Source organism: Strongylocentrotus purpuratus, unplaced genomic scaffold (genome assembly GCF_000002235.5).
Source record: "Strongylocentrotus purpuratus isolate Spur 01 unplaced genomic scaffold, Spur_5.0 spur5_scaffold_1, whole genome shotgun sequence".
NCBI classification, from domain to species: domain Eukaryota; kingdom Metazoa; phylum Echinodermata; class Echinoidea; order Camarodonta; family Strongylocentrotidae; genus Strongylocentrotus; species Strongylocentrotus purpuratus.
The window spans coordinates 35,032,793-35,044,581 of record NW_022145594.1 but is presented as its reverse complement, the minus strand read 5'-3'; positions in this window follow the sequence as shown (position 1 = coordinate 35,044,581).

Sequence of the window (11,789 nt, the reverse complement as noted above, 5' to 3'; positions counted from 1 at the left end):
AGCATTCAGTCAGTCACACAGATGGTATGTGCTGCACCAACCCTCTGGAACCAGTACAAAATTAAAAGGAAATGTTGAACAAATATGTCTTGAGTTCTTTCTGGAATATGTCTATGTTTGATTGAGCACGTAGAGTGCTTGGAAGAGGGTTCCAAAGGGCTGGTGCAGCACAGATAGTGTGCCAGATAGTGTGAAGGGAAAAATTGAAGAGAGAAAGAAAGAGAGAGAGTGTGTGTGTGTGTGTGGATGTGTCACTAAGTACAACAGAATTGAACTGCTGTAAAACAGTGTCTCGAGTGAGGGGGTGTACGAGAAGGAGCCGTGTTAATTGCTCTCGTCATTTTTCTTTACCCATTTCTTCTCCAGTGACTAATTTACTCAGCCATGACTACCCCCATGAGTCAATGAAAATAATAATGATGATGATAATAATAACATTAATAATGATAATGATGGTAGTAGTAATAATAATATTAATGATACTAAACATTTGTAATTTATATTACCAGATTAATCCACGAAACTGACACTTTTACTATTGGCCATCCGTCTATTGTCTATAACTTTGTCTATTGTCTATAACTTTGTCCATCCAGATAGCAGGAATGGAAAAATTGAACAAGTAATTTTAGATCAGGAAAGAAAGAGTGAGGGAGAAGATGTCTCATTAAGTGTTTTCTTGTATAATTTAATAAAAACATTAAAATATGATAATACATTTGAAATCAAACATTACATGAAATTAATTAAAAATTCGGTAAATTTCATGATAGAATAAATAGATATATATAAATATATATGTGCCACAATATTTTCATCTCAGATATTCATAGAATTGTTTGTCATCAGAGCCGGCTATTAAAATGGTTGTAAAAGATTGGACCAGTGAATAATTGTGTGATTTTTTTAACATATTGAAACAACCAGTAAATTACAGTAATACAGTGGAATATTAATTCAAATTGATAGAAAAATAGTTAAGGTTCACAAAAGAAAAAATATAAATATACTTATAATATTCATGGAATTTGTATGGATGATTATGCTGATCTGTTTGTAAGTAGTGCTAGCTTTTTCAAATAGTCAAAATAAAAAAATACCGATGGATAATAGGTGGGAAGGGGAAAAGAAGTTTAGCAGTTACGATGGATACAGCAATAATTAAATATTTTGCAATTAATCGGTAATAATTCATTAACCAATATGATATTGCAGAATTGCAGAAAGGAATTGATCTTTATTTCATTCATCATAAAAACATCATAAAAAACATATAAAATTAACATAGCGTACAAGTTAAAGAGAAACATTTACAATAGAATACAACAACAAAAATATGTATGAATGTGGAGACAGCTAGGAAAGCCAAAGGCTCTATTGGTGCTGCCACCAAAACAGTAATAAAGTACAATACAGTATTATATTGTTGGTTGAGAAAGTGATCGAAAAAAATATGTATTATACAAAATAAAATAAAAAACAACTAATGCCTAAAAAGAGGGGGGAAACAAAAACTAAAACCTGACCGTGTACAGAATTAATCTTTATTTATTTTGGTGGATTAAAAATGATTTATATCTCCTTTTAAAAACGCTAATTGATGGACTGGATTTTATATCTCGAGGTATATTATTCCACAATCGTGGCCATTTAAAAAATATATATTTCCTTGTTATATTTAGTCTTACTTTATTTAAATGGAAATTGGAAAAACTTTGAGTATCATATGAATGTAATACAGAATTAAGACAAAATTTGTTGGAAAGAGTGATTGGTATGAAATTATTAAAACATAAGAACATAAATATTGCAAAACTATAATTACAAAGATCTAGGACATTCAAAAGTTAGAATTTTTAGAAATAGAGGTTTAGTATGAGCAAAATATTGGCATGTAAGACTAAACGAATAGCTCTTTTCTGTAAGTATATTATTTTCACATTGTATGATCAGTTGAGGATCCACAGGCAAGGTTACAATAATTAAAATTGATTAATATCATTTTGCAAACTGGTAAAGATTGAAATATTCGAAGAAGTGAACAAAATTGGCAAGCGTACGGGTGCTTGTAAAAAGTAGCCTGGCCGGAGTACTCCCCGGAGAGCAGAGCGTGTGCACTATCACGTGTAATGAACCTGACGACCAGGGAAATAATTAGTGCAACTTAAAGCGCTTAGAAACGTAGTACTAATCGCTATAAAATGTGATTATTTTTATTATTATGATCATTATTATTATTATTAATTTTATTATTATTATGATTGTACAGCAGATTTTCGGGCTCCTGCACGTACGCTTTTCATCCTCATTAAGTCCTTATCAGTTTGTGTCATATGCAACTTCATAAGATGATGGACATGGCAATTAAAATTGCCTTAGACTTCATTTATTGGATTTTCCCCCGATCGTGATATATATGTAGGCTCAATTGAGACCGATTAAACTTTAATAATTGCCTCCACAACAAGCAGCTTTGATCTTCAATATCACTTTCAGCGAAGCAATCCGGAAAGGCTTGTTGGCAATACACAATATTATAGGGTTCCAGATGCTATTACATGATATGAGAAAAGAGTTAATAGTTATAAGCCAAGTTGTAGTATTTATATTGGTCCATAAGTAGACAAGAGGTAAGAGCCACACGATGATGTATGAGATGGTAATGGCGCTGACGGTTCTAAGACCCTTCAGTGCACTTGCAGCAATGGCTTGATGATTTCCTTGAGGGTTGTTCTGATCGGGTTGTCCATTGTCTTGTAAGACATTACCTCTCATTTGGGCGATCTTTCTGGACTGTTGTCTGGACTTGTATAAAATACCACTGCTGGTGAAGACAATGACAATTAGGCCCAGCGACATTGGCGCACTAAGTAGCAGATTCAAAGCTGAAACTGATATTTTGTTTCTTCCTGGAGAACCATTCGGACATACACTTTGCTGCAAGCTAGTAGAAATACCTAGACCATATAACACAATTATCAAGACAAAAGTAATCAGTATGCCCACCAATATAACACAATAGAGTCTCCTTGACGTTACTGAGCGCGTATGATGGAAGGGCCACATGATCATCCAGAAGCGATTGATATTTACGAAGACTATAATAACGACGGAAATATAGGTTACATATATACTATACAGTTGTATCAGTGTGCATGCTTTTGTCATTTGTAAACTACTTGATATAGAGAAACTAAATGCAGCGTTGATGTCGCTCATAGCAAGTACTTTGTAAAGGAGACTTTCGGTTTCGTGTAAAAAGTCAGTTCTGTTCAAGACGTACACGGTAAAGGTATTTGTCATGACCGATAGAACAACAACTAGAATTGACATGCATAGATAAAATGTCCATACCGCTACATTTGTACGATCGAGATCATTAGAGAACGTTGTGTTTGTAGGTGGAGAAAGAGTTAAACCAGGTGAGGATATGGTTGCCATCTTTGTAAATCGGTTAATGATGCGAAAGAGAAGTTAGAGCTTACTGAAGTTTAGTCTAAATCCGGATGAAAAAACAAAGTAAAGCACATTTTTATCCGAAACTTTGATGCGTTTTCGTAGAAATTACCCGGTTGTAGAATGATGTTTGCTTTACAAAATGAGTTTGAGTATGTCTAAACGTTATGAGCCCCAGTTTAAAAAAGATGCTGTGAATCTCTCATCGACGAGTAATTGCTTGCTGTCCTTTCTGTTTCCTGGCAATTAGGACAAATAGCAGCGAAGGTCTTCCCGTGTTTGGTTAAGGAGCTTCTCTGCCTTTGAACACTTCACTGGATTATGTTCAGTTCTTTCATGCCGCTGTCTAGAATGAACAGTGAAACTCTTATATATAGCAAAATGTCAACTTCAATTAGCTGTACCTAGAGAAAGCAAATCCATCTGCCAGGGATGAAAGTGAATCGATGTTAATTTTGCCAAATACGTCAGCAAAAATCTAATTTTAAGAGCAAATCCAAAGACACAAGCCATCGCTTACATCAGAGTGCCGAGATATAATGGATATGTCCCCGGACTTTGAATCACATGGCTGGCAGTTGGAGTCCCACTTTAGCAGTAATGTCCATTAGCGTATCTTATTAGCATACATGCGCCACCCTCTATCAAAGTGTTAAGTGGGTATTCGGTAGGATTGATAAGCGTGATAAGTGCTTTCAAAATAGTGCCTGGCCTGAGTACTCCCATGGGAGCAGAGCCGCCAGAGCGTGTGGATAAGCATTTGAATCTGATGACCATGTCAATAAATACTGCTATGAAAAGCGCTTAGAAGCGTAATATTAATCGCTATACAATGTAATTATTATCATTATTATTATTGTTGCTGTTGTTCTTCTGCACGTACGCTCTTCGTCCTCATCAAGTCCTTATCGGTTTACGTCATATACTACTTCAAAAGGTGATGGATGTGGCAATTATCTTTAATCATTGCCTCCACAACAAGTAGCTTTGATCTTCAATATCACTTTCAGCGAAGCAATCCGGAAAGGCTTGTTGGCAATACACAATATTATAGGGTTCCAGATCGTATTACACGATATGAGAGAAGCACTAATATATTGAAGCCAATTTGTAGTATGTTTTCTGGTCAAAAAGCTGACACAAGGTACAAGCCATGCGATGATGTATGATATGGTAATGGCACTGATGGTTTTGAGACCCTTTACTGCACTTGCAGCAACGGATTGATGATTTCCTTGAGGGTTGTTCTGATCGGGTTGTCCATTGTGTTGAAGGACATTGTGTCGTATTTGGGCGATCCTTCTGGCCTGTTGTCTGGACTTGTATAAAATACCACTGCTAGTGAAGATAATGACAATGAGGCCAAGCGACATTGGCGTACCAAATAGCAGATTCGAAGCTAAATCTGATATTTTGTTTCTTCCTGAAGAAACATGCGGACATGAACTTTGCCGTAAGATAGTAGCCATGCCTAGACAACAAACCACCATTATCAAGACAAACGCACTCAGTATTCCCACCAATAAAGCAACATATATTCTCCTTGACGTCACTGAACGTATATGATGGAAAGGCCACATGATCATCCAGAATCGATTGATATTCACGAAGACTATAATAAGGACAGAAATATAGATTACAAACAGAGTATAGAGATATACCAACATGCATCCTGTAGCAATTCGTAATATAATTATTATAGATAAGCTTGCCCAACCTGCAGCAGTTTTGATGTCGCTAATAGCAAGTGCTTTATAAAGGAGACTTTCGGTTTCGTGTAAAGAGTCAGTTCTTTTTAAGACGTACACGGTAAAGGTGTTTGTCATGACCGATAAAGCGACAACTAGAATTGACATGGATACATAAATTGGATGATCCAGTTCCGCTTCAAGCATATGATCGAGATCATAAGAGGCTGTTATGTTTGTAGGCGGAGAAAAAGTAGAACCAAGTGAAGATATATTGGTCATCGTTACGAATCAGTGAATGATGCGAAAGAGAATTTAGAGATTACTGAAGTCTAAATCCGTATTGAAAAAACGAAATAAAGCACAATTGCATCTGAAACTTGTAGCAAATAGCCGGTTGTAAAATGAATTTTGCTTGACAAGATGCGTTCGAGTATATCTACACGTTATGAGCCCCTCTTTAAGAAAAAGATGCTGTGAATCTCTAATTGACAAGTAATTTCTTGCTGTCCTTTCTGTTCCTTGCATGTAGGACAGATCTTGCCGTGTTTGGTTTGGAAGGTTCCTCTTCCCTCTGGACACTTCACCAGATTATGTTCAGTTCTTTCATGCTGCGGTCTTGAATGAAGAGTGAAGCTCGCATACCGGCAAAATGTCAACTTTAATTAGCTTTACATATTTACAGCAGACCCATCTGCCAGGGATGAAAACTGAATTGATTTTCATCTTGCCAAATACATCAGCTTTCCTAAGCTTTGATTGACGCACATTAATGAAGAGTGAACAAGTCTAATTTCAAGAGCAAAGCACACATGACACAAATCAAAGAGGTAAAAAGGAGAAGCGTTTGATATTTTAGTATGGATTTTGCAATATCCTGGACACATGTCAATTGAAAGTTTTTGGTAACGATTTACAGCAAACTAAACAGATTAGTTCATGCAGCATTTTTTTATTTGCAACTTGTATTTTTGGCTTTCCATCTCTTGCCTATAAGATTGGCGTAGCCAGGTACCGTGAACGGAAACATTGAACAAGGAATTATGGGTCTGGAAAGAGAGAATGAAAGAAAGAGAGAGAAAGAGAGAGATAGAATGTCTCATTAAGTAAAGATTATAATGGCATGCGGTAAAACAGTGCCTCTGAGTTATAGGAGGGTAGGGGACGGAGCCGTATGACTTGCTTTCGTCATTATCCATACCCGTTTCTTTCCCAGTGCCTGATTCACTCGGCCACCACTACCTCCTGATCAATTACAATAATAATGATTATAATAATGATTATTATGATAATGATAATAATGATGATAATAATAACGATGATGTTCATTTGAAATAACAAAAATACTGAACATTTGTATCGGGCCTTATGTCTCTCAACATTTACACTCCTGGCGCAACTGTGAGAAGATGACATATTTGTAGGCAAAAATATATATATTAATTTAAGCAAAGAAAAGAAATAAACAAAATTTTATCATACTTTACAAAACAATTTTTCAATGAAAGAATTAAAACGTCATATTGACCATAACAGCAAGGTTAAATCTGCTTAATATAAAGATACGAAGTTAACTCCACTACCACCAGGGGAGCAGAGCGTGTGCGCTATCACGTGAGGTTTAGCAATTGATTCTAATAACCAAGGTAATAATAACTGCTATGCAAAACGCTTAGAAACGTAGTATAATTCGCTATACAATTTTCATTATCATTAGGTGATACGTAACGAAGTCTACGTATCACCTTTTGATTTCGTCAAGATTTTTCTTTATTATTATTAGGTGATACGTAACGAAGTCAACGTATCACCTTTTGATTTCGTCAAGATTTTTATTTATTTTTTTTTTTATTTATTATTCTTCCTCGAATTTGTTCGCAGGATATCTCAAGACTGAATGAAGCCATTGTTATGAATATTTCAATGATGATAGATCTTAGTCTAACTTAGAACTGCGTGACTTTTCAAAGACTCAAAGTCATCGTGACGTCATCCAGGCGCCATTTTGTAAAAATCAACTTATGATCATATCTTCATAACGGAAAGTAATTTTACATTCATATTTATCAAGATTAAGATCAATATCCGTCGGGTCAATTTGAGGTCAATAAATGCGCGCAAAAATGCGCGTACGCGTAGGCGCGCGCGTTAATGCGCGCGTAAAATTTTAAATTGCTCAAAATCGTCTTAAATTTTTTTTGCATACGTTTCAGGCCATTATAAGCATTTCATAAAAAATCACGCAAAACACGCATTTTTGCACGTTTTCGTTCGTCACGGCCGAACGAAAAATAATTTCTCCGCAAAAGCTTTTGACCGAATATTCCTCATATTTTTCCGGAAAATTTGATACCATGTTTAGCTCTTTATCACTATTAAAAACGGAATGAGCGTCCGTTCAAGATAACCGTCCGTACGCGCGATTTTTGTAATACATTGCATATATGGGCAAAAACATGCCTATGAAAAGTCCATTGGGATGAATAGGGATTGCCAATTTTTTTTTCATATTTAGATAGAGTATGAGTCGGAGGTATGATTTCATATCTCATTTGGCCATTAAGTACATCTTGACGGCATCATAATGGCCTTGGAAGTCAAAAATACAAAATTGCATATTATGACGTCATTGTATTTATGGAAAATGTAGTGTATTTCTCTCAATATTCATCGATTCTCTTTGAAATGTCGATATGTTGTAGATAAGGCAATTCTCTACAAGATCACTTTTCACTAAGTTTCATTTTAATGAGGTCATCATAGTACAAAATTCAATTAAAGGCCACATGTCAGAATTTTCGTCATTTGCGTGTTATGTCTATGGAAGGTGAATTTCGTTCACATCATGAATCTACATGGCATTCATCTATGAGCACTATCTATCTTATGTGTGCTCTGTTTTCTCCCAAATTGGGGTATGTTATAGCTGAGACCATGGGCTATAAAAACGGTGTACTTTGTTTTTCGATCAGATGTTGGGATCATATCGAAATTTTCAATCGAAAGTTGAAATTGCAAATTTTGAAGGAATCATTAGGTGATGCGTACAAAGTATACGTATCATTAGGTGATACGTAACGAAGTCAACGTATCACCTTTTGATTTCGTCAAGATTTTTATTTATTTTTTTTTTTATTTATTATTCTTCCTCGAATTTGTTCGCAGGATATCTCAAGACTGAATGAAGCCATTGTTATGAATATTTCAATGATGATAGATCTTAGTCTAACTTAGAACTGCGTGACTTTTCAAAGACTCAAAGTCATCGTGACGTCATCCAGGCGCCATTTTGTAAAAATCAACTTATGATCATATCTTCATAACGGAAAGTAATTTTACATTCATATTTATCAAGATTAAGATCAATATCCGTCGGGTCAATTTGAGGTCAATAAATGCGCGCAAAAATGCGCGTACGCGTAGGCGCGCGCGTTAATGCGCGCGTAAAATTTTAAATTGCTCAAAATCGTCTTAAATTTTTTTTGCATACGTTTCAGGCCATTATAAGCATTTCATAAAAAATCACGCAAAACACGCATTTTTGCACGTTTTCGTTCGTCACGGCCGAACGAAAAATAATTTCTCCGCAAAAGCTTTTGACCGAATATTCCTCATATTTTTCCGGAAAATTTGATACCATGTTTAGCTCTTTATCACTATTAAAAACGGAATGAGCGTCCGTTCAAGATAACCGTCCGTACGCGCGATTTTTGTAATACATTGCATATATGGGCAAAAACATGCCTATGAAAAGTCCATTGGGATGAATAGGGATTGCCAATTTTTTTTTCATATTTAGATAGAGTATGAGTCGGAGGTATGATTTCATATCTCATTTGGCCATTAAGTACATCTTTACGTCATCATAATGGCCTTGGAAGTCAAAAATACAAAATTGCATATTATGACGTCATTGTATTTATGGAAAATGTAGTGTATTTCTCTCAATATTCATCGATTCTCTTTGAAATGTCGATATGTTGTAGATAAGGCAATTCTCTACAAGATCACTTTTCACTAAGTTTCATTTTAATGAGGTCATCATAGTACAAAATTCAGTTAAAGGCCACATGTCAGAATTTTCGTCATTTGCGTGTTATGTCTATGGAAGGTGAATTTCGTTCACATCATGAATCTACATGGCATTCATCTATGAGCACTATCTATCTTATGTGTGCTCTGTTTTCTCCCAAATTGGGGTATGTTATAGCTGAGACCATGGGCTATAAAAACGGTGTACTTTGTTTTTCGATCAGATGTTGGGATCATATCGAAATTTTCAATCGAAAGTTGAAATTGCAAATTTTGAAGGAATCATTAGGTGATGCGTACAAAGTATACGTATCATTAGGTGATACGTAACGAAGTCAACGTATCACCTTTTGATTTCGTCAAGATTTTTATTTATTTTTTTTTTTATTTATTATTCTTCCTCGAATTTGTTCGCAGGATATCTCAAGACTGAATGAAGCCATTGTTATGAATATTTCAATGATGATAGATCTTAGTCTAACTTAGAACTGCGTGACTTTTCAAAGACTCAAAGTCATCGTGACGTCATCCAGGCGCCATTTTGTAAAAATCAACTTATGATCATATCTTCATAACGGAAAGTAATTTTACATTCATATTTATCAAGATTAAGATCAATATCCGTCGGGTCAATTTGAGGTCAATAAATGCGCGCAAAAATGCGCGTACGCGTAGGCGCGCGCGTTAATGCGCGCGTAAAATTTTAAATTGCTCAAAATCGTCTTAAATTTTTTTTGCATACGTTTCAGGCCATTATAAGCATTTCATAAAAAATCACGCAAAACACGCATTTTTGCACGTTTTCGTTCGTCACGGCCGAACGAAAAATAATTTCTCCGCAAAAGCTTTTGACCGAATATTCCTCATATTTTTCCGGAAAATTTGATACCATGTTTAGCTCTTTATCACTATTAAAAACGGAATGAGCGTCCGTTCAAGATAACCGTCCGTACGCGCGATTTTTGTAATACATTGCATATATGGGCAAAAACATGCCTATGAAAAGTCCATTGGGATGAATAGGGATTGCCAATTTTTTTTTCATATTTAGATAGAGTATGAGTCGGAGGTATGATTTCATATCTCATTTGGCCATTAAGTACATCTTTACGTCATCATAATGGCCTTGGAAGTCAAAAATACAAAATTGCATATTATGACGTCATTGTATTTATGGAAAATGTAGTGTATTTCTCTCAATATTCATCGATTCTCTTTGAAATGTCGATATGTTGTAGATAAGGCAATTCTCTACAAGATCACTTTTCACTAAGTTTCATTTTAATGAGGTCATCATAGTACAAAATTCAGTTAAAGGCCACATGTCAGAATTTTCGTCATTTGCGTGTTATGTCTATGGAAGGTGAATTTCGTTCACATCATGAATCTACATGGCATTCATCTATGAGCACTATCTATCTTATGTGTGCTCTGTTTTCTCCCAAGTTGGGGTATGTTATAGCTGAGACCATGGGCTATAAAAACGGTGCTTTTAGTTTTTTGATCAGATGATGGTATCATGTCACAATTTTCAATTGAAAGTCGAATTTGCAAATTCCGTAGAACTTTGCAGTAATTATGATGTCACGTATGTCCTATTTGTGAAATTTTAACGTTAGCAGTGTCCTAGTATTGAGTTTAATTGATGATAGTTTGATTGAGAATAAAAATAAAAGAACAACAATGCATTGCGGCATAAACGGATGAATTAGGAAATGTTTTACAAATTTAAAATACAATATATTCAAACATTCATATTAAATAACATCGAAATTAAAGAATTGAACCTGAATGAGTAAATTGTTAAAAACAATATTCAACTTCGAAATTTGTATTTCATTTTTGATCTTCCGAAATCATTTGATATAAAAAGGAGATACACAAAGTGAAGAAGAACATGATGATGTAAAGCAAAGAAAGAAAAGAAAAGTTGATGGTAAGATGGTAAGAGGATAGACAGAGGGTATAGTAACACTATCCTAAGGTATCGATATCAATATTCAAGCATTACACATTATACAAATTACAAATGATAGAGGCGAAGTTATTATGCGAATACTTATATGACAAATTGTACACATTTATATTTTCCTCTAGGTAATAGCTACTACAAGAAAAAGGTTATGTTTTATCCAAACTGTAAAACAAGGGGAATTATTAGAAGAAGTAAAAGTAGAAGAAGAAAGAGGGAAAAGAGAATTGAGAAAAAAGGAGATGGGTGAGATGCCTTGCTGCCTTCCTCTTTATCTCTTGTTTTGTCTCGATCTGCCTCTCTATTTCTGTATAGTCTCCCCCTTTCTCTCTGCATCATCCCAGTGTCTCATTTATTAGTGTATTACATGTATACAAATCAAATCAAAGGAAATTTGAGGCAATTTCAATCGTTTAGCCATTCACTGCCATGCATACTAACAATCATTTCTAGAATTAACATCTTATAGATGTTGGTTTATGGATGGGTAAAATATAAATATCTTACTCATATTTTATATTGAATCAGGACTAAATAAATCACTGTGTTCATGTTTAATTGATAAAAAAAGGGCTTAAAAACTTTATTTGCATGTTATCTCAAGACTTGACAGATGGCACACGGAAGCATTCACATCCTTA